This window comes from Dama dama, chromosome 20 (genome assembly GCF_033118175.1).
Source record: "Dama dama isolate Ldn47 chromosome 20, ASM3311817v1, whole genome shotgun sequence".
NCBI classification, from domain to species: Eukaryota; Metazoa; Chordata; class Mammalia; order Artiodactyla; family Cervidae; genus Dama; species Dama dama.
The window spans coordinates 9,622,821-9,649,640 of NC_083700.1; the positions used below are offsets into that span (position 1 = coordinate 9,622,821).

The 26,820-nt window shown below is 67.0% G+C and overlaps 15 non-coding genes across 15 annotated transcripts; 9 read left to right on the top strand and 6 right to left on the bottom strand.

Moving 5' to 3' along the window:
• Positions 1-3,820: 3,820 nt before the first annotated feature.
• Positions 3,821-3,891, bottom strand: TRNAG-GCC (transfer RNA glycine (anticodon GCC)). The gene has a single exon. It is a non-coding gene; the product is annotated as a tRNA-Gly (tRNA).
• A 1,464-nt stretch (positions 3,892-5,355) lies between these two features.
• TRNAL-CAG (transfer RNA leucine (anticodon CAG)) lies at positions 5,356-5,438 on the bottom strand. Its single transcript has one exon. It is a non-coding gene; the product is annotated as a tRNA-Leu (tRNA).
• A 544-nt stretch (positions 5,439-5,982) lies between these two features.
• On the top strand, positions 5,983-6,054 carry TRNAD-GUC (transfer RNA aspartic acid (anticodon GUC)). Its single transcript has one exon. It is a non-coding gene; the product is annotated as a tRNA-Asp (tRNA).
• Positions 6,055-6,772: 718 nt separating this feature from the next.
• TRNAG-UCC (transfer RNA glycine (anticodon UCC)) lies at positions 6,773-6,844 on the top strand. The gene has a single exon. It is a non-coding gene; the product is annotated as a tRNA-Gly (tRNA).
• A 316-nt stretch (positions 6,845-7,160) lies between these two features.
• On the top strand, positions 7,161-7,232 carry TRNAE-CUC (transfer RNA glutamic acid (anticodon CUC)). The gene has a single exon. It is a non-coding gene; the product is annotated as a tRNA-Glu (tRNA).
• A 5,900-nt stretch (positions 7,233-13,132) lies between these two features.
• TRNAG-GCC (transfer RNA glycine (anticodon GCC)) lies at positions 13,133-13,203 on the bottom strand. The gene has a single exon. It is a non-coding gene; the product is annotated as a tRNA-Gly (tRNA).
• Positions 13,204-14,649: 1,446 nt separating this feature from the next.
• On the bottom strand, positions 14,650-14,732 carry TRNAL-CAG (transfer RNA leucine (anticodon CAG)). Its single transcript has one exon. It is a non-coding gene; the product is annotated as a tRNA-Leu (tRNA).
• Positions 14,733-15,276: 544 nt separating this feature from the next.
• TRNAD-GUC (transfer RNA aspartic acid (anticodon GUC)) lies at positions 15,277-15,348 on the top strand. The gene has a single exon. It is a non-coding gene; the product is annotated as a tRNA-Asp (tRNA).
• A 718-nt stretch (positions 15,349-16,066) lies between these two features.
• Positions 16,067-16,138, top strand: TRNAG-UCC (transfer RNA glycine (anticodon UCC)). Its single transcript has one exon. It is a non-coding gene; the product is annotated as a tRNA-Gly (tRNA).
• A 316-nt stretch (positions 16,139-16,454) lies between these two features.
• TRNAE-CUC (transfer RNA glutamic acid (anticodon CUC)) lies at positions 16,455-16,526 on the top strand. Its single transcript has one exon. It is a non-coding gene; the product is annotated as a tRNA-Glu (tRNA).
• A 5,888-nt stretch (positions 16,527-22,414) lies between these two features.
• On the bottom strand, positions 22,415-22,485 carry TRNAG-GCC (transfer RNA glycine (anticodon GCC)). The gene has a single exon. It is a non-coding gene; the product is annotated as a tRNA-Gly (tRNA).
• Positions 22,486-23,948: 1,463 nt separating this feature from the next.
• Positions 23,949-24,031, bottom strand: TRNAL-CAG (transfer RNA leucine (anticodon CAG)). Its single transcript has one exon. It is a non-coding gene; the product is annotated as a tRNA-Leu (tRNA).
• A 544-nt stretch (positions 24,032-24,575) lies between these two features.
• Positions 24,576-24,647, top strand: TRNAD-GUC (transfer RNA aspartic acid (anticodon GUC)). The gene has a single exon. It is a non-coding gene; the product is annotated as a tRNA-Asp (tRNA).
• A 718-nt stretch (positions 24,648-25,365) lies between these two features.
• TRNAG-UCC (transfer RNA glycine (anticodon UCC)) lies at positions 25,366-25,437 on the top strand. Its single transcript has one exon. It is a non-coding gene; the product is annotated as a tRNA-Gly (tRNA).
• Positions 25,438-25,753: 316 nt separating this feature from the next.
• On the top strand, positions 25,754-25,825 carry TRNAE-CUC (transfer RNA glutamic acid (anticodon CUC)). Its single transcript has one exon. It is a non-coding gene; the product is annotated as a tRNA-Glu (tRNA).
• Positions 25,826-26,820: the final 995 nt, after the last annotated feature.

Sequence of the window (26,820 nt, forward strand, 5' to 3'; positions counted from 1 at the left end):
GTGATGGCCAGGGAAGCCTGGGCTGCTGCAGTGCCCTGAGCGACTGAACCCATCCATACCGATGCCTCCCGGGCGCCGTGGTCCGCCTCCCAGAGACCACTCAGGACCAGAACCCTCTTGGAGTCACCAGCGGTGCATGGGAGTCGCAGCCAGCCCGGGACCTGGCACTCAATGGCCAAGCCGCCCAGAGAGGTGGCTGGCATGCGGGACATGGGGAGGCAGGCGTGTCCGTGGCCACTGGCCCCACTCCCAGAGGCAGATCCCCCTCGCTCGTCCTCGGCTGTGGCCACCGCCGCGGCCGCTGCCGGCCCGCACTGGCGACCACCACGGCCGGCGATGGCGACCACCACAGACCACGACCCGACCCCTACCCCCACACGCCCTGTCCGACGCAGGGGTGAGTCTGTGGAGCTGGAGGCAGGCCCGCACTGGTGAACGCCAGGGCAGGGGAGGGCGTGTGAGGGATGGCCCGGGGCTGCAGGGGGACGGTGGAGGGTAGATGGGGCCCGAGCCTGGGGCCTGGCGGGAGAGGCAGAGGGCAGGCGGTGACCCTGAGGGGGCTGTGGCGTGAGGGAGGTGGTGGGAGAGCACGCCGTGTGGGCGGGCTGGCGGGTGAGCGTGCGTGCCACCCTGGCGCGCGGTGCCGCAGGTTGCTCAGGCTCGGCGGTGGGCTGGGGCTCCGGGCGCTGGCTAGCACGCTGGCAAGCGAGCCACAGAAACGGAGCGCCAGACGGGGGCCAGACCCGGTCGGAACAGGGTGGGCCCACCGTCCCGCCCCAGAGACCCAAGTCCCCACTCATCAGGACCAGATGTCCAGTCTCGGGTGTGCCATTGCTGGGGGATCAGGGTGGGATGGTGGGTGGTGGTTGGCAGCGGGGATGCCTGGGGTTTCATGAGGACCAAAGAGAGCTCCCATCTGACCGAGCACACCCCGTCCTGGGTACACACCCGCAGAGAACTAACCTCGGAGAGGTCTAAAGGTCCGTACTCGCCCTGCACACTGCAGCACTACTTGCCATAGCCACGACACGGAAGAAACCCCAGTGCCCATCCTCGAACGGCGGGCCCAAGAAGACGTGGCATAGATGTCCCAAGGAACGATCACTCGGTCCTAAAGAGAAAAGGAAAGGATTGCCATTTGTCACAAGCAATGATGGACCTAGAGACTCTTAGACTTGGTGAAGAATGTCAGACCGAGTTGGACAGAAGCATGTGGAACGTGTAAAAGAATACAAAACGAACCTATTTGCCGAAGAGAGACCGGCTCACGCAGAAAACCGCCTTAGTGTAACGCAGGCGGAAGGGCAGCGGTGGAGGGATGACTCTGGAGCTGCAACGAACAGATACGCAGGACCGCCTATAATGGGAGACGCACCAAGGTTATCCAGTTCAACACAGGCAATAAGAGTCAGTACCCTGTAATAACCTCAAGCGGAAAAGAGTCTGAAAACATACATGAAATCTGAAATCTGTACCTGGGAAACAGAATCACGTTGCAGTCCATCGGAAAGGAGCACAATGTTGGAAATCCACTCTACTCGCACAACAACCGCTACTATGACTTTGGAGTGAGCTTTCAAAAGGACACGGAATACATAGGTAACTAAGTAAGCGGGAGACAGGCGAGCGGGGTCCGTATCCGTCAAAGGCTCAACTCTTCATTCAGAAAGGCACATGCAAACCCCACGGTCGTAGCAGCACCGTTTGCCGTAGCCAAGACGGGGAGAAACCCCTAGTGCCCATCCCCAGCGGCTCACCCACGGAGACGCGCTGTCAGAGAAAGGGAGAGGACACGATGTCACTGAGCCGTCCACAAGAGTCACATAGTGTCACTGGCAGCAACAGCAGCCGGAGCTGCAGAATATGACCCTTGGTGAGGGGAGTCAAACAGACAAGGTCACAGATGGGTGGAATCGAAAGTGTGGTACACATTCATCCCTGTGCCAAGCAGCGACAGCCCCCGAGACACAGGAAAGCAGCTTCGGGCTTCCCAAGGGCAAAGTCAGGGACGGAGGGATGAATGAAGAGCCGGGCTCAACGGACATACCGTACTGGTGCTGAGTAGAAAGGAGACGACCAGCAAAGACACACAGGCTACCACAGGGAATAGGATGCAATCTCCTGTCACCCCCTGTAATGGAAAGCGATCTGAAAACATCATCCTACACACACAGGACGGAATCACGACGCTGTCCAGTGGAAACGGACACCACGGTGTAGACCAGCTACACTTCCAGAACAACATCTACTGCTCCCTGGAAGTCAATCCGTCGAGGATCCGTCCAGCAATAGGAAAAAGAAGAGCTTACGCTGTGATCCAGCAAACCCAATCCCGGGTACCCATCAGGAAAAGACATCACCCCTGATGGGAAGAGATGCAGGCATCCCCCAGGGTCATCGCAGCCCTCTGTGCCAGAGCCGAGACATGGGGAACGCCCAAGTGCCCGGCGGCACGAGAAGAAGAGGTATATGTGTACCGTGGAATATGACGCAGCCGTCAAGAAGGAGCGGCCATCGCCACGGGCCGCGACGCTGGACAGACCCACAGAAGGGTCCACTGAGTGAAGTGAGTCGGGTGGAGAGGGACAAAGCTCTGTGGACTCTGCCAACGAATGCAAATGAATCTATGTGCAAAGGGGAAAACGACCTTCAGACATAGAAAACGTCCATAGGGCTACCCAAGGGGAAAGGCAGCGGACGGACGAAGTTGGAGTCGGATCAAGAGAGAGGAACTAGTATACCTACAGGAGATGAGCAACAAAGCTTTCCTCTGTAGCATGAGATCTGTATTTGTATCTCGCCTTAACCCACACTGGAAAATCACCTGGAAAAGAACAGGGGACTGAATCACTGTGCCGTGCACCTGAGACTAACCCAGGAAAGTAAATCAGTTCTACTGGCGTTGGAAGAAGCAGAAAAAGGAACAGGCCAAGGGTTGGGGTCGGGGTTGGGGGGAGACGGGCCAGTGGGACAAAGGCAGAGGCGGGTTCCTTGACAAGAGTAGGATTTGGGATGGCTCATGGAGGAGGAACCGGGCTTGTGTGTGTGTGTGTGTGTGTGTGTGTGTGTGTTTGCGCGCGGGCGGGGGGTGTGGAGTGGAGATGGGGGAGGTGGGGAGCAGGGGTGGGTGGAATGGGTGCGTTTGGGGGAGCAGGGGGATGGTGAGGGTGCAGGCTGAGGTGGTGTTACTGGCGGAGCAGGGCTGATGCTGAGGTGAGGCGGGCAAGAGGGTTCCAGGGGAGGGGGTGGTGTGTGAGGTGGTGAGGGCGTTGCGGTTGGAAACCGATCTGGGCCCAGGGCCGGGAGCGTGTGGACTTCTGCAGGAACTCCTCCTGCAAGATGATGCTCCAGGGACCCTCCAGGGAAAAGGGAGGTATCCTTGCCAGATGTGGCAACTTCCTTGCTCCTGGCTGTGCAAACGGAGGGTGATTGATTCTCGGGGTGTGGGGAGAGTGAGCCAGGGAGCTTGGAGACAGACGTTGGGAAAGGTGAAGAGGTGGGGCCGGCGGCTGCCAGAGGTGGGGTGTGCCTTCCAGCGCAATCCGTGAGCCACCGGCTGGGTCCGGGTGACGAAGCCAGCAACCACAAGGGAGGTGTCTGGGCACACGGGGGGGCTGAGCCCGCAGGGCTTGGGGCCACAGCGGCTTGGCAGCAGGGCCGTGTGTGGGGGCGGGAGGGGTCGTGGGCAGCTGCGTGGGAGAGGCAGCGGGCGGCAGGTAGCAGCCAGCGGTTGCAGGAGCGCTCCCTTGAGCGCCTTGGAGCGGGCAGACCTAGCTCGGCTCTGGGACTGCAGTGCGGGACCAAAAGGGGACGCTGGGGTTGCATGGGCCGGGAATCGAACCCGGGCCTCCCGCGTGGCAGGCGAGAATTCTACCACTGAACCACCCATGCACCGGTGGCCGCCGCCGCCCGACGCCGCCCCAGAGGCGCTGGCCAACACCCGCCCGTCACTGCTCACCGCTCGCCCAGTGGGCATCTGTCTGCTCCATCGGAGCAGGAGACCACGGGCGGCCGACCTCAAAGCCAGGGTCCGGGCACGTGCAGGACCCCGGGGCGGCGGGCCGCCGGCCCACTCGGCCGGTCCCGCGCCTTCTGCGCCGACCACGGCCGCCGCGACGCTGTCGGTGTCGCCCGAGGGGGCCAGGAGCCGACGCCGTCTGCCCGGCGCCGGAATCCCAGGCGCAGGCAGGCGCTGCGTGGTCGCCGCGGCCGCGCGCCGACGTTCCTCTCAGCGACCTGCCGGGTCCCGACCCAAAACCCCTCTGGCGGGCTGGCTTTCCGGCAGGGGCGGGATGGAGCGTGCCATTGCGGGCGGGGGCCGGGACCCCGGGCTCGGCCTGTGCTGGATGCTCGCGAGCGCGGGAGCGCGACTCCCCGGGGCGCCCCCGCCGCCGCCCCGAGCGGCGCTCAGGCCCGAGGACCCAAAGGCGTGTGAGCCTGGCTCCTGCGCTCTGGCCGACGGCGCTCACCGGCGCTCCGCTCTGACAGGGTGGGTGGTGGTGGTGGTGAGGAGGGGCCCTTGGGCAGAGCGGCTCCTGGCTCGGGGACTGCCGGCTGAGGCAGGGAGCACGCCAGGCCGGGCTTGGCTCCGGCCCGGGCGGCGGCTTCCCCCCCGGGAACGGGCGCGGTGGCGCCGAGGGCCGGGGCGCGCGGGCTGGGCGCCTGTGGGTGGGCTGGACGGGCACGCAGGGCTTCCGCTCCCACGCCAGCCGAGCGCCCTTCCCGGGACGGGTTCGTGCACGGAAGGCCGGTGTTCGCCGGCCCGCAGCAAGGATGCGTGGCGCGCGTCCCGGGCGGGAGGCAGGCAGGTGTGGCCCGGCCGAGGCCGCAAGGCGGAGAAGCGTGGAGGGCACGCAGCAGCCCCCTGGCGGGCAAGGCGCGGGGGCTCGGCCGCCTGGGTGTGGCTGGGTGGCGCAGGCGGGCCGGCGGCGCGGGCGCGGACGACAGGGTGCCGGCCGGAGGGAGAGCGGCCGGGGGCGGACGTGGAAGCAAGGCTGCGAGAGCGAGTTGGCCGTTCAGCAGGCAGAAGTCGCAGCGCCCGCGAAGCGAGGAGGGCTTGCCACCCGCCGCGGGGCCGCGCGCGTCGGCGCCGACGGGGGCGGGGCGGGGCGGGGTGGGGCCTTGCGAGTGGGAGGGTGGGCGAGGGTGCGCGAGGCGCAGGCGGGGAGGCCGGAAAAGCAGCAGCTGCAGCCGCAGCCAGCTGAGGAGGAAAGATGCGATGAGAAGGACTGAAGGTTCCTGGTTGTGGGGTGCAGGTGGCGGGGGGGGGGGGGGGGGGGGGCGCGGGCGTGTGTGGAGAAAGGCTGTGGCGCGGGGAGGACGGGTGCGTTTGTCCGGCGGGCCAAAAGGCTGGCTTGTCAGGAGTGGGATTCGAACCCACGCCTCCAGGGGAGACTGCGACCTGAACGCAGCGCCTTAGACCGCTCGGCCATCCTGACGGCGGGCCTGGGCGGGCGCGTGGCCGCTCGCCTGGCTGAGACCCGACGCGGCGCGAGCCCCGGCGCCCGTGGCGGGCCGCGCGGTGCGCCGCGCCAGGCAGGCAGGCATGCAGGCAGGCAGGCAGGCAGGCAGGCAGGCGGCCGTCTGGTGTGGGTGAGCGACGGGGCCGGCCGAGGCGCCCGGCTGCGCCGCCGGTCGCGCCCCGGACCCAGCCCGGCCCTTGGCGGGCCGTCCCCTCCTCACCCGCGCCCCTCCTCGCCAGACGCGGGCCGGCGCGCGCCCACCGTGTCCTCGCAGCCTCGCTTGCCTTCTCGGACCCCCTTCTCCCGGCGGAATGGCCGCGTTGGAGGCAAGAGGCGGCGCGCACGAGGAGTGTCCAGTGCCCCGGGGGGTCCGGGTCCGTGTCGGGGTCGCGGGCCGCCTCTGTGACTGAGGCGGTTGGTTTGGTGGGCGGTCGGGTCGGGGCCCGTGGTGGGCACGGGGAGGCGTGGGCAGGCAGCCCGAGAGCCCGAGAGGGGCCGGGCGGCAGGGCGGTCGCCGCCGTCCTCGTTAGTATAGTGGTGAGTATCCCCGCCTGTCACGCGGGAGACCGGGGTTCGATTCCCCGACGGGGAGGCAACACAGCCTTTGTGGTGGCCGCGGTGGCGCTCTGTCCTGCCGCCTGGCCCCCAAGGGCCCTTCGTCTCCTCCGTCCGCCTTTGGACCAGGCGCCTGGCCACCGCCGACCCCCTCTACCGGTGCAGCCCTCCAGCCTGAGCCCTCTGTCGTCGCCGGGCGCTCGGTCGCCACGGCGGAGCGACGGCCTCCTTGGCCACCCCACGGCCTTGCCCGACCATAGCCGGATCTTGCGGCCCGCCCGCCCACAGGGGCTGCCTCAGTGGGCTCCTAGGCTCGCGACGCCCCCGCGGCGCGGCGCGGCACAGCGCCGTGACGCCTGCAGGCGGCTGGCTCCCGTGTCCCCCTGTCGTCGTGGGAAGTGGCCTCGCCCAGCGCACGGTGGAGAAGGGCTTTGGCCAGCTGGCTGCTGGAAGCCGCGTGCCCCGCGTTGCCCCCCGGCGGTGAGGGCGGAGGCGTTCGCGGGCCGCGGCGGGGAGCGAACGGCCGGGGGACCGCAAGGCCGCGGGAGCGCCGCCCCGGGGCGGTGGGGCCGGTGGACCCCGGCCGCTGCGTAGAGCTGGCGCGGATGGGCTTGCTGGTGGGCTGCTGGTGGCGCCGGCGGCGGCGCAGAGCCTCCCGCTGACGGGGCGTCGGGGCAGGGATGCGGCGGCGGCGGCGGCGAGAGTGTGCTGGGGCGAGCCCGGGGCCGGCGTCTGGCGGCGGCCCGGGCTGAGCAGCGTTGGTGGTATAGTGGTGAGCATAGCTGCCTTCCAAGCAGTTGACCCGGGTTCGATTCCCGGCCAACGCAGCGGGCCGACCTTTTGCTGAGGTCCGCCGCCCTCCCGGCAGGGGCGTTCGGGGCAGAGAGAGCTGGGAGCAGGGAGCCAGGCAGCTGGCGCGCGGCTTTGGGCGTGTGTGCGAGAAGCCGGTGGCGCGCGCAGTGTTTTGAGGCTGCTGAGAGCAAGACGGCCCGCCAGGGCAGGCGGACTGACAGGGCCGGCGGGCGGCTGGACTTGCCTTGCAAAGGCCGGGTGTGGGCACCACGGTGGCGCGGGCCGGCGGGACGGCGGGCGGCCCGGAGGCGCTGGGTTCGGCAGGAGCAGGCGAGGGCCGAACCCCGACGCTCCCTGGTGGTCTAGTGGTTAGGATTCGGCGCTCTCACCGCCGCGGCCCGGGTTCGATTCCCGGTCAGGGAAGCCTTTCTTCTTCCCCTCCGCCCGCCACCTGCCGATCTCCTCGCCGGCGACCCCACCACCCTTTTAGCCTACGCTTGCTCAGCGCTGCGACAGAGGCCCCGGGACCCTGCAGCTCCAGCCCAAGCGCGATTCAGGCCACCCCCGCCGTCCCCCGGGGCAAACCTTTTGGCCGCAGTGGCCACCTCGCGCCGCTTCCACCACGACCCGCCTGAGGCCTCCCAGCCCCAGCCCCCGCCCCCTCCCTCCTGAGGGGCGGCGGCTGCTGCCCCTGGTGGCAGCGGCGATGCTCCTGGGCTTGTGCTGGTTCTCCTGCTGGCAGTGGTGCTGGGGAGGAGGTGGGGTCGGACAGGGCGGGTGGGGGTAGGGGTCGGGGCGTGGGCTGTGGTGGTCGCCAGCGCGGGCCGGCAGCGGCCGCGGCGGTGGCCACAGCCGAGGACGAGCGAGGGGGATCTGGCTCTGGGAGTGGGGCCAGTGGCCACGGACACGCCTGCCTCCCCATGTCCCGCATGCCAGCCACCTCTCTGGGCGGCTTGGCCATTGAGTGCCAGGTCCCGGGCTGGCTGCGACTCCCGTGCGCCGCTGGTGACTCCAAGAGGGTTCTGGTCCTGAGTGGGCTCTGGGAGGCGGACCTCGGCGCCCGGGAGGCATCGGTATGGATGGGTTCAGTCGCTCAGGGCACTGCAGCAGCCCAGGCTTCCCTGGCCATCACCAACTCCCGCAGCGTGCTCAAACTCAGGTCCAGCGAGTCGGCGATGCCGTCCAACCATCTCACCTTCTGGCGTGTCGTGTCGTCCCCGTCTCCTCCTGCCTTCCGTCGAGGTCTTTTCCAGGGAGTCAGTCCTTTGCGTCAGGTGGCCAGAGGACTGACTGAAGTGTCAGCTTCAGCCTCAGGGCTTCCAATGAATATTCAGGACTGATTTCCTCTAGGATTGACTGGTTGGATCTCCTGGCAGTCCAAGGGACTCTCAAGAGTCTTCTCCAACAGCGCAGTTCAAAAGCATCGCTTCTTCAGCGCTCAGCTTTCTTTATGCTGCAACTCTCACATCTGTCCGTGACTGCTGGACAGACCGTGGCTTTCACGAGATGGACCCTCGTGGCAGAGTCATGTCTCTGCTTTTCGACATGCTGTCTAGCTTGGTCAGAGCTTTTCTCCCAAGAGGCGGACGTCTTTTAATTTCATGGCCGCGGCCACCATCTGCAGTGATTTGGGGGAGCCCCCCCCCCACCTCAGTGAAGTCTCGCCCGGTTTCCATTGTTTCCCCATCTGTTTGCCATGAAGTGATGGGACCGGATGCCACGAGCTTAGTTTTCTGAATGTTGAGTTGGAAGCCAACTTTGTCATTTTCCTCTTTCACTTTCATCAAGAGGCTCTTGAGTTCTTCTTCGCTCTCCCCGAGGCAAAGGGGTGAAGACGAATGTGGGCCCGTGCTGCGAGTCACAGCACCGCGCGGGGGAAGTGAGGGAGCACGCAGGTCCCGGCGGGGCGGGCCGGCCGGGAAAACCCAGCCAACCAGCTGGGAGGTGGCAGATGCGCCCCAGGCAGTGATGCCGGCCAGGGTGGGCAAGCCGACCAACATGGTGTTTCCCTTGCCTGACCACAGCTCTCAATCCTCCCGGAGTGAGGCAAGGTTTACCAGATGTCCCTCCCCGACAACGAACCAAAGGTGGGCACCTGGCTGCACACACACACACACACACACACACACACACACACACACACACACAGAGCGCCCTGTTCCACGCACCCCTGCCCTAGATATGACATCTCCTACTTTGCCATTCTCTCCAATCTGTCTGTCCAGAATCAACTCCATCCCTCTCCACAGACTGTCATCGACGTCCCCAGGAACTCTCGCCGGGGGTCGTCGCCACCCACAATCTCCTCTTAGCCCAAGCTTCAGCCCGTCTATAACCCCAAAGGGTTTCACGACTGTTGAAGGACTGTGTCCTTTGGGGGGTGGGGGGGTGGGGGAGTGGACGGCCGACGAAGGGCACCATCGTGCGGCAAGGGCGGCACGCTCGGGGGCGACGGGACAAAGCTGAGTCCCCTGGGCCAAAGGAGAACCTGTGACCTGACGCGTGCTAGCCATCGCCGCAGGAGGTTTCCTCGACGCCCCTGCCGGGGCCGTGGGCGTCAGCGTGCGTGGGTGAGAGTGCGGGACGAAGCTGCCTGGGGCCATGGCTGGTGGGTGCTCCCACGAGGATCAGGGACCGGGGCAGAGCCATCGCAGGGAGAGGGGGCGGCAGCGAGCCGGGTGCGGGGAGGCAGGCCCAGGGGTGCTTGGGCGTGGCGTCTGCGTGGAGGGCCGGCGGGAAGGGGAGGCATGGGACTCGCGGGGACCTGGCCGAGAGATGGGCCGGCCACTCGAGCAGGGCCTCTGCAGAAGCATGGAGGCGGTGGCGACGCCGTGCCAGGCACCCGTGTGAGGCTGGGACAGGTGTGCGGTCGGGGTGGGCGGGTGGCAGGGGTGGGTCTGCGGAGCTGGAGGCAGGCCCGCACTGGTGAACGCCAGGGCAGGGGAGGGCGTGTGAGGGATGGCCCGGGGCTGCAGGGGGACGGTGGCGGGTAGATGGGGCCCGAGCCTGGGGCCTGGCGGGAGAGGCAGAGGGCAGGCGGTGACCCTGAGGGGGCTGTGGCGTGAGGGAGGTGGTGGGAGAGCACGCCGTGTGGGCGGGCTGGCGGGTGAGCGTGCGTGCCACCCTGGCGCGCGGTGCCGCAGGTTGCTCAGGCTCGGCGGTGGGCTGGGGCTCCGGGCGCTGGCTAGCACGCTGGCAAGCGAGCCACAGAAACGGAGCGCCAGACGGGGGCCAGACCCGGTCGGAACAGGGTGGGCCCACCGTCCCGCCCCAGAGACCCAAGTCCCCACTCATCAGGACCAGATGTCCAGTCTCGGGTGTGCCATTGCTGGGGGATCAGGGTGGGATGGTGGGTGGTGGTTGGCAGCGGGGATGCCTGGGGTTTCATGAGGACCAAAGAGAGCTCCCATCTGACCGAGCACACCCCGTCCTGGGTACACACCCGCAGAGAACTAACCTCGGAGAGGTCTAAAGGTCCGTACTCGCCCTGCACACTGCAGCACTACTTGCCATAGCCACGACACGGAAGAAACCCCAGTGCCCATCCTCGAACGGCGGGCCCAAGAAGACGTGGCATAGATGTCCCAAGGAACGATCACTCGGTCCTAAAGAGAAAAGGAAAGGATTGCCATTTGTCACAAGCAATGATGGACCTAGAGACTCTTAGACTTGGTGAAGAACGTCAGACCGAGTTGGACAGAAGCATGTGGAACGTGTAAAAGAATACAAAACGAACCTATTTGCCGAAGAGAGACCGGCTCACGCAGAAAACCGCCTTAGTGTAACGCAGGCGGAAGGGCAGCGGTGGAGGGATGACTCTGGAGCTGCAACGAACAGATACGCAGGACCGCCTATAATGGGAGACGCACCAAGGTTATCCAGTTCAACACAGGCAATAAGAGTCAGTACCCTGTAATAACCTCAAGCGGAAAAGAGTCTGAAAACATACATGAAATCTGAAATCTGTACCTGGGAAACAGAATCACGTTGCAGTCCATCGGAAAGGAGCACAATGTTGGAAATCCACTCTACTCGCACAACAACCGCTACTATGACTTTGGAGTGAGCTTTCAAAAGGACACGGAATACATAGGTAACTAAGTAAGCGGGAGACAGGCGAGCGGGGTCCGTATCCGTGAAAGGCTCAACTCTTCATTCAGAAAGGCACATGCAAACCCCACGGTCGTAGCAGCACCGTTTGCCGTAGCCAAGACGGGGAGAAACCCCTAGTGCCCATCCCCAGCGGCTCACCCACGGAGACGCGCTGTCAGAGAAAGGGAGAGGACGCGATGTCACTGAGCCGTCCACAAGAGTCACATAGTGTCACTGGCAGCAACAGCAGCCGGAGCTGCAGAATATGACCCTTGGTGAGGGGAGTCAAACAGACAAGGTCACAGATGGGTGGAATCGAAAGTGTGGTACACATTCATCCCTGTGCCAAGCAGCGACAGCCCCCGAGACACAGGAAAGCAGCTTCGGGCTTCCCAAGGGCAAAGTCAGGGACGGAGGGATGAATGAAGAGCCGGGCTCAACGGACATACCGTACTAGTGCTGAGTAGAAAGGAGACGACCAGCAAAGACACACAGGCTACCACAGGGAATAGGATGCAATCTCCTGTCACCCCCTGTAATGGAAAGCGATCTGAAAACATCATCCTACACACACAGGACGGAATCACGACGCTGTCCAGTGGAAACGGACACCACGGTGTAGACCAGCTACACTTCCAGAACAACATCTACTGCTCCCTGGAAGTCAATCCGTCGAGGATCCGTCCAGCAATAGGAAAAAGAAGAGCTTACGCTGTGATCCAGCAAACCCAATCCCGGGTACCCATCGGGAAAAGACATCACCCCTGATGGGAAGAGATGCAGGCATCCCCCAGGGTCATCGCAGCCCTCTGTGCCAGAGCCGAGACATGGGGAACGCCCAAGTGCCCGGCGGCACGAGAAGAAGAGGTATATGTGTACCGTGGAATATGACGCAGCCGTCAAGAAGGAGCGGCCATCGCCACGGGCCGCGACGCTGGACGGACCCACAGAAGGGTCCACTGAGTGAAGTGAGTCGGGTGGAGAGGGACAAAGCTCTGTGGACTCTGCCAACGAATGCAAATGAATCTATGTGCAAAGGGGAAAACGACCTTCAGACATAGAAAACGTCCATAGGGCTACCCGAGGGGAAAGGCAGCGGACGGACGAAGTTGGAGTCGGATCAAGAGAGAGGAACTAGTATACCTACAGGAGATGAGCAACAAAGCTTTCCTCTGTAGCATGAGATCTGTATTCGTATCTCGCCTTAACCTACACTGGAAAATCACCTGGAAAAGAACAGGGGACTGAATCACTGTGCCGTGCACCTGAGACTAACCCAGGAAAGGAAATCAGTTCTACTGGCGTTGGAAGAAGCAGAAAAAGGAACAGGCCAAGGGTTGGGGTCGGGGTTGGGGGGAGACGGGCCAGTGGGACAAAGGCAGAGGCGGGTTCCTTGACAAGAGTAGGATTTGGGATGGCTCATGGAGGAGGAACCGGGCTTTTGTGTGTGTGTGTGTGTGTGTGTGTGTGTGTGTGTGTGTTTGCGCGCGGGCGGGGGGGTGTGGAGTGGAGATGGGGGAGGTGGGGAGCAGGGGTGGGTGGAATGGGTGCGTTTGGGGGAGAAGGGGGATGGTGAGGGTGCAGGCTGAGGTGGTGTTACTGGCGGAGCAGGGCTGATGCTGAGGTGAGGCGGGCAAGAGGGTTCCAGGGGAGGGGGTGGTGTGTGAGGTGGTGAGGGCGTTGCGGTTGGAAACCGATCTGGGCCCAGGGCCGGGAGCGTGTGGACTTCTGCAGGAACTCCTCCTGCTAGATGATGCTCCAGGGACACTCCAGGGAAAAGGGAGGTATCCTTGCCAGATGTGGCAACTTCCTTGCTCCTGGCTGTGCAAACGGAGGGTGATTGATTCTCGGAGTGTGGGGAGAGTGAGCCAGGGAGCTTGGAGACAGACGTTGGGAAAGGTGAAGAGGTGGGGCCGGCGGCTGCCAGGGCTGGGGTGTGCCTTCCAGCGCAATCCGTGAGCCACCGGCTGGGTCCGGGTGAGGAAGCCAGCAACCACAAGGGAGGTGCCTGGGCACACGGGGGGGCTGAGCCCGCAGGGCTTGGGGCCACAGCGGCTTGGCAGCAGGGCCGTGTGTGGGGGCGGGAGGGGTCGTGGGCAGCTGCGTGGGAGAGGCAGCGGGCGGCAGGTAACAGCCAGCGGTTGCAGGAGCGCTCCCTTGAGCGCCTTGGAGCGGGCAGACCTAGCTCGGCTCTGAGACTGCAGTGCGGGACCAAAAGGGGACGCTGGGGTTGCATGGGCCGGGAATCGAACCCGGGCCTCCCGCGTGGCAGGCGAGAATTCTACCACTGAACCACCCATGCACCGGTGGCCGCCGCCGCCCGACGCCGCCCCAGAGGCGCTGGCCAACACCCGCCCGTCACTGCTCACCGCTCGCCCAGTGGGCATCTGTCTGCTCCATCGGAGCAGGAGACCACGGGCGGCCGACCTCAAAGCCAGGGTCCGGGCACGTGCAGGACCCCAGGGCGCGGCGCTCTCGGAGGGACCCCGGGGCGGCGGGCCGCCGGCCCACTCGGCCGGTCCCGCGCCTTCTGCGCCGACCACGGCCGCCGCGACGCTGTCGGTGTCGCCCGAGGGGGCCAGGAGCCGACGCCGTCTGCCCGGCGCCGGAATCCCAGGCGCAGGCAGGCGCTGCGTGGTCGCCGCGGCCGCGCGCCGACGTTCCTCTCAGCGACCTGCCGGGTCCCAACCCAAAACCCCTCTGGCGGGCTGGCTTTCCGGCAGGGGCGGGATGGAGCGTGCCATTGCGGGCGGGGGCCGGGACCCCGGGCTCGGCCTGTGCTGGATGCTCGCGAGCGCGGGAGCGCGACTCCCCGGGGCGCCCCCGCCGCCGCCCCGAGCGGCGCTCAGGCCCGAGGACCCAAAGGCGTGTGAGCCTGGCTCCTGCGCTCTGGCCGACGGCGCTCACCGGCGCTCCGCTCTGACAGGGTGGGTGGTGGTGGTGGTGAGGAGGGGGCAGGGAGCACGCCAGGCCGGGCTTGGCTCCGGCCCGGGCGGCGGCTTCCCCCCCGGGAACGGGCGCGGTGGCGCCGAGGGCCGGGGCGCGCGGGCTGGGCGCCTGTGGGTGGGCTGGACGGGCACGCAGGGCTTCCGCTCCCACGCCAGCCGAGCGCCCTTCCCGGGACGGGTTCGTGCACGGAAGGCCGGTGTTCGCCGGCCCGCAGCAAGGATGCGTGGCGCGCGTCCCGGGCGGGAGGCAGGCAGGTGTGGCCCGGCCGAGGCCGCAAGGCGGAGAAGCGTGGAGGGCACGCAGCAGCCCCCTGGCGGGCAAGGCGCGGGGGCTCGGCCGCCTGGGTGTGGCTGGGTGGCGCAGGCGGGCCGGCGGCGCGGGCGCGGACGACAGGGTGCCGGCCGGAGGGAGAGCGGCCGGGGGCGGACGTGGAAGCAAGGCTGCGAGAGCGAGTTGGCCGTTCAGCAGGCAGAAGTCGCAGCGCCCGCGAAGCGAGGAGGGCTTGCCACCCGCCGCGGGGCCGCGCGCGTCGGCGCCGACGGGGGCGGGGCGGGGCGGGGTGGGGCCTTGCGAGTGGGAGGGTGGGCGAGGGTGCGCGAGGCGCAGGCGGGGAGGCCGGAAAAGCAGCAGCTGCAGCCGCAGCCAGCTGAGGAGGAAAGATGCGCTGAGAAGGACTGAAGGTTCCTGGTTGTGGGGTGCAGGTGGCGGGGGAGGGGGGGGGGGGGCGCGGGCGTGTGTGGAGAAAGGCTGTGGCGCGGGGAGGACGGGTGCGTTTGTCCGGCGGGCCAAAAGGCTGGCTTGTCAGGAGTGGGATTCGAACCCACGCCTCCAGGGGAGACTGCGACCTGAACGCAGCGCCTTAGACCGCTCGGCCATCCTGACGGCGGGCCTGGGCGGGCGCGTGGCCGCTCGCCTGGCTGAGACCCGACGCGGCGCGAGCCCCGGCGCCCGTGGCGGGCCGCGCGGTGCGCCGCGCCAGGCAGGCAGGCATGCAGGCAGGCAGGCAGGCAGGCAGGCAGGCGGCCGTCTGGTGTGGGTGAGCGACGGGGCCGGCCGAGGCGCCCGGCTGCGCCGCCGGTCGCGCCCCGGACCCAGCCCGGCCCTTGGCGGGCCGTCCCCTCCTCACCCGCGCCCCTCCTCGCCAGACGCGGGCCGGCGCGCGCCCACCGTGTCCTCGCAGCCTCGCTTGCCTTCTCGGACCCCCTTCTCCCGGCGGAATGGCCGCGTTGGAGGCAAGAGGCGGCGCGCACGAGGAGTGTCCAGTGCCCCGGGGGGGCCGGGTCCGTGTCGGGGTCGCGGGCCGCCTCTGTGACTGAGGCGGTTGGTTTGGTGGGCGGTCGGGTCGGGGCCCGTGGTGGGCACGGGGAGGCGTGGGCAGGCAGCCCGAGAGCCCGAGAGGGGCCGGGCGGCAGGGCGGTCGCCGCCGTCCTCGTTAGTATAGTGGTGAGTATCCCCGCCTGTCACGCGGGAGACCGGGGTTCGATTCCCCGACGGGGAGGCAACACAGCCTTTTTGGTGGCCGCGGTGGCGCTCTGTCCTGCCGCCTGGCCCCCAAGGGCCCTTCGTCTCCTCCGTCCGCCTTTGGACCAGGCGCCTGGCCACCGCCGACCCCCTCTACCGGTGCAGCCCTCCAGCCTGAGCCCTCTGTCGTCGCCGGGCGCTCGGTCGCCACGGCGGAGCGACGGCCTCCTTGGCCACCCCACGGCCTTGCCCGACCATAGCCGGATCTTGCGGCCCGCCCGCCCACAGGGGCTGCCTCAGTGGGCTCCTAGGCTCGCGACGCCCCCGCGGCGCGGCGCGACACAGCGCCGTGACGCCTGCAGGCGGCTGGCTCCCGTGTCCCCCTGTCGTCGTGGGAAGTGGCCTCGCCCAGCGCACGGTGGAGAAGGGCTTTGGCCAGCTGGCTGCTGGAAGCCGCGTGCCCCGCGTTGCCCCCCGGCGGTGAGGGCGGAGGCGTTCGCGGGCCGCGGCGGGGAGCGAACGGCCGGGGGACCGCAAGGCCGCGGGAGCGCCGCCCCGGGGCGGTGGGGCCGGTGGACCCCGGCCGCTGCGTAGAGCTGGCGCGGATGGGCTTGCTGGTGGGCTGCTGGTGGCGCCGGCGGCGGCGCAGAGCCTCCCGCTGACGGGGCGTCGGGGCAGGGATGCGGCGGCGGCGGCGGCGAGAGTGTGCTGGGGCGAGCCCGGGGCCGGCGTCTGGCGGCGGCCCGGGCTGAGCAGCGTTGGTGGTATAGTGGTGAGCATAGCTGCCTTCCAAGCAGTTGACCCGGGTTCGATTCCCGGCCAACGCAGCGGGCCGACCTTTTGCTGAGGTCCGCCGCCCTCCCGGCAGGGGCGTTCGGGGCAGAGAGAGCTGGGAGCAGGGAGCCAGGCAGCTGGCGCGCGGCTTTGGGCGTGTGTGCGAGAAGCCGGTGGCGCGCGCAGTGTTTTGAGGCTGCTGAGAGCAAGACGGCCCGCCAGGGCAGGCGGACTGACAGGGCCGGCGGGCGGCTGGACTTGCCTTGCAAAGGCCGGGTGTGGGCACCACGGTGGCGCGGGCCGGCGGGACGGCGGGCGGCCCGGAGGCGCTGGGTTCGGCAGGAGCAGGCGAGGGCCGAACCCCGACGCTCCCTGGTGGTCTAGTGGTTAGGATTCGGCGCTCTCACCGCCGCGGCCCGGGTTCGATTCCCGGTCAGGGAAGCCTTTCTTCTTCCCCTCCGCCCGCCACCTGCCGATCTCCTCGCCGGCGACCCCACCACCCTTTTAGCCTACGCTTGCTCAGCGCTGCGACAGAGGCCCCGGGACCCTGCAGCTCCAGCCCAAGCGCGATTCAGGCCACCCCCGCCGTCCCCCGGGGCAAACCTTTTGGCCGCAGTGGCCACCTCGCGCCGCTTCCACCACGACCCGCCTGAGGCCTCCCAGCCCCAGCCCCCGCCCCCTCCCTCCTGAGGGGCGGCGGCTGCTGCCCCTGGTGGCAGCGGCGATGCTCCTGGGCTTGTGCTGGTTCTCCTGCTGGCAGTGGTGCTGGGGAGGAGGTGGGGTCGGACAGGGTGGGTGGGGGTAGGGGTCGGGGCGTGGGCTGTGGTGGTCGCCAGCGCGGGCCGGCAGCGGCCGCGGCGGTGGCCACAGCCGAGGACGAGCGAGGGGGATCTGGCTCTGGGAGTGGGGCCAGTGGCCACGGACACGCCTGCCTCCCCATGTCCCGCATGCCAGCCACCTCTCTGGGCGGCTTGGCCATTGAGTGCCAGGTCCCGGGCTGGCTGCGACTCCCGTGCGCCACTGGTGACTCCAAGAGGGTTCTGGTCCTGAGTGGGCTCTGGGAGGCGGACCTCGGCGCCCGGGAGGCATCGGTATCGATGGGTTCAGTCGCTCAGGGCACTGCAGCAGCCCAGGCTTCCCTGGCCATCACCAACTCCCGCAGCGTGCTCAAACTCAGGTCCAGCGAGTCGGCGATGCCGTCCAACCATCTCACCTTCTGGCGTGTCGTGTCGTCCCCGTCTCCTCCTGCCTTCCGTCGAGGTCTTTTCCAGGGAGTCAGTCCTTTGCGTCAGGTGGCCAGAGGACTGACTGAAGTGTCAGCTTCAGCCTCAGGGCTTCCAATGAATATTCAGGACTGATTTCCTCTAGGATTGACTGGTTGGATCTCCTGGCAGTCCAAGGGACTCTCAAGAGTCTTCTCCAACAGCGCAGTTCAAAAGCATCGCTTCTTCAGCGCTCAGCTTTCTTTATGCTGCAACTCTCACATCTGTCCGTGACTGCTGGACAGACCGTGGCTTTCACGAGATGGACCCTCGTGGCAGAGTCATGTCTCTGCTTTTCGACATGCTGTCTAGCTTGGTCAGAGCTTTTCTCCCAAGAGGCGGACGTCTTTTAATTTCATGGCCGCGGCCACCATCTGCAGTGATTTGGGGGAGCCCCCCCCCCCCACCTCAGTGAAGTCTCGCCCGGTTTCCATTGTTTCCCCATCTGTTTGCCATGAAGTGATGGGACCGGATGCCACGAGCTTAGTTTTCTGAATGTTGAGTTGGAAGCCAACTTTGTCATTTTCCTCTTTCACTTTCATCAAGAGGCTCTTGAGTTCTTCTTCGCTCTCCCCGAGGCAAAGGGGTGAAGACGAATGTGGGCCCGTGCTGCGAGTCACAGCACCGCGCGGGGGAAGTGAGGGAGCACGCAGGTCCCGGCGGGGCGGGCCGGCTGGGAAAACCCAGCCAACCAGCTGGGAGGTGGCAGATGCGCCCCAGGCAGTGATGCCGGCCAGGGTGGGCAAGCCGACCAACATGGTGTTTCCCTTGCCTGACCACAGCTCTCAATCCTCCCGGAGTGAGGCAAGGTTTACCAGATGTCCCTCCCCGACAACGAACCAAAGGTGGGCACCTGGCTGCACACACACACACACACACACACACACACACACACACAGAGCGCCCTGTTCCACGCACCCCTGCCCTAGATATGACATCTCCTACTTTGCCATTCTCTCCAATCTGTCTGTCCAGGATCAACTCCATCCCTCTCCACAGACTGTCATCGACGTCCCCAGGAACTCTCGCCGGGGGTCGTCGCCACCCACAATCTCCTCTTAGCCCAAGCTTCAGCCCGTCTATAACCCCAAAGGGTTTCACGACTGTTGAAGGACTGTGTCCTTTGGGGAGTGGGGGGGTGGGGGAGTGGACGGCCGACGAAGGGCACCAATCGTGCGGCGAGGGCGGCACGCTTGGGGGCGACGGGACAAAGCTGAGTCCCCTGGGCCAAAGGAGAACCTGTGGCCTGACGCGTGCTAGCCATCGCCGCAGGAGGTTTCCTCGACGCCCCTGCCGGGGCCGTGGGCGTCAGCGTGCGTGGGTGAGAGTGCGGGACGAAGCTGCCTGGGGCCATGGCTGGTGGGTGCCCCCACGAGGATCAGGGACCGGGGCAGAGCCATCGCAGGGAGAGGGGGCGGCAGCGAGCCGGGTGCGGGGAGGCAGGCCCAGGGGTGCTTGGGCGTGGCGTCTGCGTGGAGGGCCGGCGGGAAGGGGAGGCATGGGACTCGCGGGGACCTGGCCGAGAGATGGGCCGGCCACTCGAGCAGGGCCTCTGCAGAAGCATGGAGGCGGTGGCGACGCCGTGCCAGGCACCCGTGTGAGGCTGGGACAGGTCTGCGGTCGGGGTGGGCAGGTGGCAGGGGTTGGTCTGCGGAGCTGGAGGCAGGCCCGCACTGGTGAACGCCAGGGCAGGGGAAGGTGTGTGAGAGATGGCCCGGGGCTGCAGGGGGACGGTGGAGGGTAGATGGGGCCCGAGCCTGGGGCCTGGCGGGAGAGGCAGAGGGCAGGCGGTGACCCTGAGGGGGCTGTGGCGTGAGGGAGGTGGTGGGAGAGCACGCCGTGTGGGCGGGCTGGCGGGTGAGCGTGCGTGCCACCCTGGCGCGCGGTGCCGCAGGTTGCTCAGGCTCGGCGGTGGGCTGGGGCTCCGGGCGCTGGCTAGCACGCTGGCAAGCGAGCCACAGAAACGGAGTGCCAGACGGGGGCCAGACCCGGTCGGAACAGGGTGGGCCCACCGTCCCGCCCCAGAGACCCAAGTCCCCACTCATCAGGACCAGATGTCCAGTCTCGGGTGTGCCATTGCTGGGGGATCAGGGTGGGATGGTGGGTGGTGGTTGGCAGCGGGGATGCCTGGGGTTTCATGAGGACCAAAGAGAGCTCCCATCTGACCGAGCACACCCCGTCCTGGGTACACACCCGCAGAGAACTAACCTCGGAGAGGTCTAAAGGTCCGTACTCGCCCTGCACACTGCAGCACTACTTGCCATAGCCACGACACGGAAGAAACCCCAGTGCCCATCCTCGAACGGCGGGCCCAAGAAGACGTGGCATAGATGTCCCAAGGAACGATCACTCGGTCCTAAAGAGAAAAGGAAAGGATTGCCATTTGTCACAAGCAATGATGGACCTAGAGACTCTTAGACTTGGTGAAGAACGTCAGACCGAGTTGGACAGAAGCATGTGGAACGTGTAAAAGAATACAAAACGAACCTATTTGCCGAAGAGAGACCGGCTCACGCAGAAAACCGCCTTAGTGTAACGCAGGCGGAAGGGCAGCGGTGGAGGGATGACTCTGGAGCTGCAACGAACAGATACGCAGGACCGCCTATAATGGGAGACGCACCAAGGTTATCCAGTTCAACACAGGCAATAAGAGTCAGTACCCTGTAATAACCTCAAGCGGAAAAGAGTCTGAAAACATACATGAAATCTGAAATCTGTACCTGGGAAACAGAATCACGTTGCAGTCCATCGGAAAGGAGCACAATGTTGGAAATCCACTCTACTCGCACAACAACCGCTACTATGACTTTGGAGTGAGCTTTCAAAAGGACACGGAATACATAGGTAACTAAGTAAGCGGGAGACAGGCGAGCGGGGTCCGTATCCGTGAAAGGCTCAACTCTTCATTCAGAAAGGCACATGCAAACCCCACGGTCGTAGCAGCACCGTTTGCCGTAGCCAAGACGGGGAGAAACCCCTAGTGCCCATCCCCAGCGGCTCACCCACGGAGACGCGCTGTCAGAGAAAGGGAGAGGACGCGATGTCACTGAGCCGTCCACAAGAGTCACATAGTGTCACTGGCAGCAACAGCAGCCGGAGCTGCAGAATATGACCCTTGGTGAGGGGAGTCAAACAGACAAGGTCACAGATGGGTGGAATCGAAAGTGTGGTACACATTCATCCCTGTGCCAAGCAGCGACAGCCCCCGAGACACAGGAAAGCAGCTTCGGGCTTCCCAAGGGCAAAGTCAGGGACGGAGGGATGAATGAAGAGCCGGGCTCAACGGACATACCGTACTAGTGCTGAGTAGAAAGGAGACGACCAGCAAAGACACACAGGCTACCACAGGGAATAGGATGCAATCTCCTGTCACCCCCTGTAATGGAAAGCGATCTGAAAACATCATCCTACACACACAGGACGGAATCACGACGCTGTCCAGTGGAAACGGACACCACGGTGTAGACCAGCTACACTTCCAGAACAACATCTACTGCTCCCTGGAAGTCAATCCGTCGAGGATCCGTCCAGCAATAGGAAAAAGAAGAGCTTACGCTGTGATCCAGCAAACCCAATCCCGGGTACCCATCGGGAAAAGACATCACCCCTGATGGGAAGAGATGCAGGCATCCCCCAGGGTCATCGCAGCCCTCTGTGCCAGAGCCGAGACATGGGGAACGCCCAAGTGCCCGGCGGCACGAGAAGAAGAGGTATATGTGTACCGTGGAATATGACGCAGCCGTCAAGAAGGAGCGGCCATCGCCACGGGCCGCGACGCTGGACGGACCCACAGAAGGGTCCACTGAGTGAAGTGAGTCGGGTGGAGAGGGACAAAGCTCTGTGGACTCTGCCAACGAATGCAAATGAATCTATGTGCAAAGGGGAAAACGACCTTCAGACATAGAAAACGTCCATAGGGCTACCCAAGGGGAAAGGCAGCGGACGGACGAAGTTGGAGTCGGATCAAGAGAGAGGAACTAGTATACCTACAGGAGATGAGCAACAAAGCTTTCCTCTGTAGCATGAGATCTGTATTCGTATCTCGCCTTAACCCACACTGGAAAATCACCTGGAAAAGAACAGGGGACTGAATCACTGTGCCGTGCACCTGAGACTAACCCAGGAAAGTAAATCAGTTCTACTGGCGTTGGAAGAAGCAGAAAAAGGAACAGGCCAAGGGTTGGGGTCGGGGTTGGGGGGAGACGGGCCAGTGGGACAAAGGCAGAGGCGGGTTCCTTGACAAGAGTAGGATTTGGGATGGCTCATGGAGGAGGAACCGGGCTTGTGTGTGTGTGTGTGTGTGTGTGTGTGTGTGTGTTTGCGCGCGGGCGGGGGGGTGTGGAGTGGAGATGGGGGAGGTGGGGAGCAGGGGTGGGTGGAATGGGTGCGTTTGGGGGAGCAGGGGGATGGTGAGGGTGCAGGCTGAGGTGGTGTTACTGGCGGAGCAGGGCTGATGCTGAGGTGAGGCGGGCAAGAGGGTTCCAGGGGAGGGGGTGGTGTGTGAGGTGGTGAGGGTGTTGCGGTTGGAAACCGATCTGGGCCCAGGGCCGGGAGCGTGTGGACTTCTGCAGGAACTCCTCCTGCAAGATGATGCTCCAGGGACCCTCCAGGGAAAAGGGAGGTATCCTTGCCAGATGTGGCAACTTCCTTGCTCCTGGCTGTGCAAACGGAGGGTGATTGATTCTCGGGGTGTGGGGAGAGTGAGCCAGGGAGCTTGGAGACAGACGTTGGGAAAGGTGAAGAGGTGGGGCCGGCGGCTGCCAGAGGTGGGGTGTGCCTTCCAGCGCAATCCGTGAGCCACCGGCTGGGTCCGGGTGACGAAGCCAGCAACCACAAGGGAGGTGTCTGGGCACACGGGGGGCTGAGCCCGCAGGGCTTGGGGCCACAGCGGCTTGGCAGCAGGGCCGTGTGTGGGGGCGGGAGGGGTCGTGGGCAGCTGCGTGGGAGAGGCAGCGGGCGGCAGGTAGCAGCCAGCGGTTGCAGGAGTGCTCCCTTGAGCGCCTTGGAGCGGGCAGACCTAGCTCGGCTCTGGGACTGCAGTGCGGGACCAAAAGGGGACGCTGGGGTTGCATGGGCCGGGAATCGAACCCGGGCCTCCCGCGTGGCAGGCGAGAATTCTACCACTGAACCACCCATGCACCGGTGGCCGCCGCCGCCCGACGCCGCCCCAGAGGCGCTGGCCAACACCCGCCCGTCACTGCTCACCGCTCGCCCAGTGGGCATCTGTCTGCTCCATCGGAGCAGGAGACCACGGGCGGCCGACCTCAAAGCCAGGGTCCGGGCACGTGCAGGACCCCGGGGCGGCGGGCCGCCGGCCCACTCGGCCGGTCCCGCGCCTTCTGCGCCGACCACGGCCGCCGCGACGCTGTCGGTGTCGCCCGAGGGGGCCAGGAGCCGACGCCGTCTGCCCGGCGCCGGAACCCCAGGCGCAGGCAGGCGCTGCGTGGTCGCCGCGGCCGCGCGCCGACGTTCCTCTCAGCGACCTGCCGGGTCCCGACCCAAAACCCCTCTGGCGGGCTGGCTTTCCGGCAGGGGCGGGATGGAGCGTGCCATTGCGGGCGGGGGCCGGGACCCCGGGCTCGGCCTGTGCTGGATGCTCGCGAGCGCGGGAGCGCGACTCCCCGGGGCGCCCCCGCCGCCGCCCCGAGCGGCGCTCAGGCCCGAGGACCCAAAGGCGTGTGAGCCTGGCTCCTGCGCTCTGGCCGACGGCGCTCACCGGCGCTCCGCTCTGACAGGGTGGGTGGTGGTGGTGGTGAGGAGGGGCCCTTGGGCAGAGCGGCTCCTGGCTCGGGGACTGCCGGCTGAGGCAGGGAGCACGCCAGGCCGGGCTTGGCTCCGGCCCGGGCGGCGGCTTCCCCCCCGGGAACGGGCGCGGTGGCGCCGAGGGCCGGGGCGCGCGGGCTGGGCGCCTGTGGGTGGGCTGGACGGGCACGCAGGGCTTCCGCTCCCACGCCAGCCGAGCGCCCTTCCCGGGACGGGTTCGTGCACGGAAGGCCGGTGTTCGCCGGCCCGCAGCAAGGATGCGTGGCGCGCGTCCCGGGCGGGAGGCAGGCAGGTGTGGCCCGGCCGAGGCCGCAAGGCGGAGAAGCGTGGAGGGCACGCAGCAGCCCCCTGGCGGGCAAGGCGCGGGGGCTCGGCCGCCTGGGTGTGGCTGGGTGGCGCAGGCGGGCCGGCGGCGCGGGCGCGGACGACAGGGTGCCGGCCGGAGGGAGAGCGGCCGGGGGCGGACGTGGAAGCAAGGCTGCGAGAGCGAGTTGGCCGTTCAGCAGGCAGAAGTCGCAGCGCCCGCGAAGCGAGGAGGGCTTGCCACCCGCCGCGGGGCCGCGCGCGTCGGCGCCGACGGGGGCGGGGCGGGGCGGGGTGGGGCCTTGCGAGTGGGAGGGTGGGCGAGGGTGCGCGAGGCGCAGGCGGGGAGGCCGGAAAAGCAGCAGCTGCAGCCGCAGCCAGCTGAGGAGGAAAGATGCGCTGAGAAGGACTGAAGGTTCCTGGTTGTGGGGTGCAGGTGGCGGGGGGGGGGGGGGGGGGGGCGCGGGCGTGTGTGGAGAAAGGCTGTGGCGCGGGGAGGACGGGTGCGTTTGTCCGGCGGGCCAAAAGGCTGGCTTGTCAGGAGTGGGATTCGAACCCACGCCTCCAGGGGAGACTGCGACCTGAACGCAGCGCCTTAGACCGCTCGGCCATCCTGACGGCGGGCCTGGGCGGGCGCGTGGCCGCTCGCCTGGCTGAGACCCGACGCGGCGCGAGCCCCGGCGCCCGTGGCGGGCCGCGCGGTGCGCCGCGCCAGGCAGGCAGGCATGCAGGCAGGCAGGCAGGCAGGCAGGCAGGCGGCCGTCTGGTGTGGGTGAGCGACGGGGCCGGCCGAGGCGCCCGGCTGCGCCGCCGGTCGCGCCCCGGACCCAGCCCGGCCCTTGGCGGGCCGTCCCCTCCTCACCCGCGCCCCTCCTCGCCAGACGCGGGCCGGCGCGCGCCCACCGTGTCCTCGCAGCCTCGCTTGCCTTCTCGGACCCCCTTCTCCCGGCGGAATGGCCGCGTTGGAGGCAAGAGGCGGCGCGCACGAGGAGTGTCCAGTGCCCCGGGGGGGCCGGGTCCGTGTCGGGGTCGCGGGCCGCCTCTGTGACTGAGGCGGTTGGTTTGGTGGGCGGTCGGGTCGGGGCCCGTGGTGGGCACGGGGAGGCGTGGGCAGGCAGCCCGAGAGCCCGAGAGGGGCCGGGCGGCAGGGCGGTCGCCGCCGTCCTCGTTAGTATAGTGGTGAGTATCCCCGCCTGTCACGCGGGAGACCGGGGTTCGATTCCCCGACGGGGAGGCAACACAGCCTTTTTGGTGGCCGCGGTGGCGCTCTGTCCTGCCGCCTGGCCCCCAAGGGCCCTTCGTCTCCTCCGTCCGCCTTTGGACCAGGCGCCTGGCCACCGCCGACCCCCTCTACCGGTGCAGCCCTCCAGCCTGAGCCCTCTGTCGTCGCCGGGCGCTCGGTCGCCACGGCGGAGCGACGGCCTCCTTGGCCACCCCACGGCCTTGCCCGACCATAGCCGGATCTTGCGGCCCGCCCGCCCACAGGGGCTGCCTCAGTGGGCTCCTAGGCTCGCGACGCCCCCGCGGCGCGGCGCGACACAGCGCCGTGACGCCTGCAGGCGGCTGGCTCCCGTGTCCCCCTGTCGTCGTGGGAAGTGGCCTCGCCCAGCGCACGGTGGAGAAGGGCTTTGGCCAGCTGGCTGCTGGAAGCCGCGTGCCCCGCGTTGCCCCCCGGCGGTGAGGGCGGAGGCGTTCGCGGGCCGCGGCGGGGAGCGAACGGCCGGGGGACCGCAAGGCCGCGGGAGCGCCGCCCCGGGGCGGTGGGGCCGGTGGACCCCGGCCGCTGCGTAGAGCTGGCGCGGATGGGCTTGCTGGTGGGCTGCTGGTGGCGCCGGCGGCGGCGCAGAGCCTCCCGCTGACGGGGCGTCGGGGCAGGGATGCGGCGGCGGCGGCGGCGAGAGTGTGCTGGGGCGAGCCCGGGGCCGGCGTCTGGCGGCGGCCCGGGCTGAGCAGCGTTGGTGGTATAGTGGTGAGCATAGCTGCCTTCCAAGCAGTTGACCCGGGTTCGATTCCCGGCCAACGCAGCGGGCCGACCTTTTGCTGAGGTCCGCCGCCCTCCCGGCAGGGGCGTTCGGGGCAGAGAGAGCTGGGAGCAGGGAGCCAGGCAGCTGGCGCGCGGCTTTGGGCGTGTGTGCGAGAAGCCGGTGGCGCGCGCAGTGTTTTGAGGCTGCTGAGAGCAAGACGGCCCGCCAGGGCAGGCGGACTGACAGGGCCGGCGGGCGGCTGGACTTGCCTTGCAAAGGCCGGGTGTGGGCACCACGGTGGCGCGGGCCGGCGGGACGGCGGGCGGCCCGGAGGCGCTGGGTTCGGCAGGAGCAGGCGAGGGCCGAACCCCGACGCTCCCTGGTGGTCTAGTGGTTAGGATTCGGCGCTCTCACCACCGCGGCCCGGGTTCGATTCCCGGTCAGGGAAGCCTTTCTTCTTCCCCTCCGCCCGCCACCTGCCGATCTCCTCGCCGGCGACCCCACCACCCTTTTAGCCTACGCTTGCTCAGCGCTGCGACAGAGGCCCCGGGACCCTGCAGCTCCAGCCCAAGCGCGATTCAGGCCACCCCCGCCGTCCCCCGGGGCAAACCTTTTGGCCGCAGTGGCCACCTCGCGCCGCTTCCACCACGACCCGCCTGAGGCCTCCCAGCCCCAGCCCCCGCCCCCTCCCTCCTGAGGGGCGGCGGCTGCTGCCCCTGGTGGCAGCGGCGATGCTCCTGGGCTTGTGCTGGTTCTCCTGCTGGCAGTGGTGCTGGGGAGGAGGTGGGGTCGGACAGGGTGGGTGGGGGTAGGGGTCGGGGCGTGGGCTGTGGTGGTCGCCAGCGCGGGCCGGCAGCGGCCGCGGCGGTGGCCACAGCCGAGGACGAGCGAGGGGGATCTGGCTCTGGGAGTGGGGCCAGTGGCCACGGACACGCCTGCCTCCCCATGTCCCGCATGCCAGCCACCTCTCTGGGCGGCTTGGCCATTGAGTGCCAGGTCCCGGGCTGGCTGCGACTCCCGTGCGCCACTGGTGACTCCAAGAGGGTTCTGGTCCTGAGTGGGCTCTGGGAGGCGGACCTCGGCGCCCGGGAGGCATCGGTATCGATGGGTTCAGTCGCTCAGGGCACTGCAGCAGCCCAGGCTTCCCTGGCCATCACCAACTCCCGCAGCGTGCTCAAACTCAGGTCCAGCGAGTCGGCGATGCCGTCCAACCATCTCACCTTCTGGCGTGTCGTGTCGTCCCCGTCTCCTCCTGCCTTCCGTCGAGGTCTTTTCCAGGGAGTCAGTCCTTTGCGTCAGGTGGCCAGAGGACTGACTGAAGTGTCAGCTTCAGCCTCAGGGCTTCCAATGAATATTCAGGACTGATTTCCTCTAGGATTGACTGGTTGGATCTCCTGGCAGTCCAAGGGACTCTCAAGAGTCTTCTCCAACAGCGCAGTTCAA